The sequence below is a fragment of the Apis dorsata genome, unplaced genomic scaffold, assembly GCF_000469605.1.
Source record: "Apis dorsata unplaced genomic scaffold, Apis dorsata 1.3 scaffold_220, whole genome shotgun sequence".
In the NCBI taxonomy this organism is placed as follows: Eukaryota; Metazoa; Arthropoda; class Insecta; order Hymenoptera; family Apidae; genus Apis; species Apis dorsata.
The window spans coordinates 673,029-675,020 of record NW_006263502.1 but is presented as its reverse complement, the minus strand read 5'-3'; the positions used below and the strand labels follow the sequence as shown (position 1 = coordinate 675,020).

At 39.1% G+C, this 1,992-nt stretch overlaps 1 protein-coding gene across 2 annotated transcripts in view; it reads right to left on the bottom strand.

Moving 5' to 3' along the window:
- The window catches only part of LOC102676282 (protein slit), a 483,130-nt gene that overhangs the window by 317,881 nt on the left and 163,257 nt on the right, over positions 1-1,992 (bottom strand). The gene's annotated exons all lie outside the window — the stretch shown is intronic.

Below are 1,992 nucleotides of genomic sequence, written 5' to 3'. Positions count from 1 at the left end.
CGCGGCTGTATCGAAGTTTGCGGCTTCCCCCTCCCTTAATTTATCGGTAGCAGAGAGAGGGGCAGGCCGAGCTCGTGTGGAAACGGGCAGGCAGCCTCGGTCGAAAAATCTAACGACCGCTCGAGAATGCTCGATTAAACGATGGCCTGGCGGATCGTGGTTAATGTCAGAGAGACGGTTTGGATCCTCCTCGCCGCATTTAACAAGTAGTTTGTTTATGCAAGACTTGACGCGAGAGTTTGTGCAATTAAATTAAGTTTAAAGCGCGGGTTCTTAGGTATTCCTCCTCGAGGATTCGCGATTTTTCTGTCGGTAGATTTGTTGTTAGCCGACGGAAATATCGCCGCGAATGGAAACGTTTCTTTAATGCTTTAAATTCTTATCTTATTTTAGCGAGATTTCTAGAGGGGTTGCTAGAATCTTAAATATAATGTTCTATCTATATCCGTTATATATTATTCGTATCCAAAAAATTCATATTCCATTTGTTCAAATTCATCAATTAATTTATTTCTCGGCTCCAAAATAATAATTAAATATTTCTTATCTATCTCTCAATTCCAAGACATTCATATCTCGCTGCTACAAACCGAAAATTCATCGATTTTCCGAAAATGGATATTTAAAAAAATACCTTCTAATCCATCGAATTTCCTCAACTCAAAAGAAAAAAAAAACAGATCTAAATCCCCATTTCAACTCAATAACACGAATCGTGGCCAGGATAGTACTTTGCACGACGAAGTTAAAACGCGTTTAACCGTGGCATTATATCCCGGGGTGGCGAGTAAATGAAAAAGTTAACGCGATAATTGGAATCCAGGATCCAGACGACGACTGGAGGTGGAATTGCATCGTCCGGCCCGGATCGAATTAAACAAACGTTCGTGGAAATCGCGGCAACCCCGGGCCTGGAAGAAACTTTTGTTTTTCGAGGCGATAGTTTCGCGGCTACCCAGGCGCGGCTCGTCGACTATTTTAACGAGGACCAGCCTTATAAATCTCGTTGGCGAGAACTTCTCGTTAGCCGGAACAAATTGCGGGCTAACTAACCGGGGGCACGCGGATCCGCGGCTATTTCCTTCGCGAATCCCCCCAGGACGAGGAGGATCGAAGCAATTTGAATTCTCCGCGTTCCCTCCACGTTTTCTTCACGACTTTATCCATATTTCTTTTTTTAGAATTGGACGAATTATGGACAAAGTTTTGATGCATCGAAAGGGAAATTTCATCAAATCATGCGAGTTTTTAATTCTTTTGCGATTGTAAGAATAATCAATAATAATATGGGTGTTACATTGATTTTTTGACAATTTTTAAGAATTAGTAGAACGAGTGAAATTGTTATGAAAGAGACTACGATTTGTAACTTTTTGTTTGCTATTCATTTTTCACACACGATGAAACTAATTATTTATACGTTCTTGTTGCTTTTAGAGTCGTCTTGGTGTTGGAAACTCGTTTAACTTTGCCGAGAGAGAAGAAAGAATTCACGTATCTTACTTTCACTGTTCTATTATATGTACATTATTTTATAGTATTATTTTTAAAAACTAGAAAAAGAGGAACGTTAAAAAAAATCAAGAAAATCGAGTTTCATAAGGTAAACAATAATGGAGTGACTTTTTGGGGAGGGAGGGGAGAAAAAAGCCCGAGCGGTGTTATAAAGTTTAACTTAATTTATATTATTTTATCGTATTTTCGTTCCAACCAACACGATTTCACCAGTGTTTTCCGCTGGCCTATATTTCGCGTTTGAGTAAAGCTCGCGATACCTACAATGGAAATGAAATTTAACGCCATTGAACGGTTCGACTGAAATTTCAACCGCGATCACCGATGTGCCGTCTGTTAATTTCAATTATAAATAACGGATAATGGCGCGTTCACCGTGTCGAAAAATTTAAGAAAAAATTCCCGTGTGAAATCGCTCACGCTTCGGGCTACAAATAGATTAAATATAAATATTATTTAAAATTTACTTTGTCACTC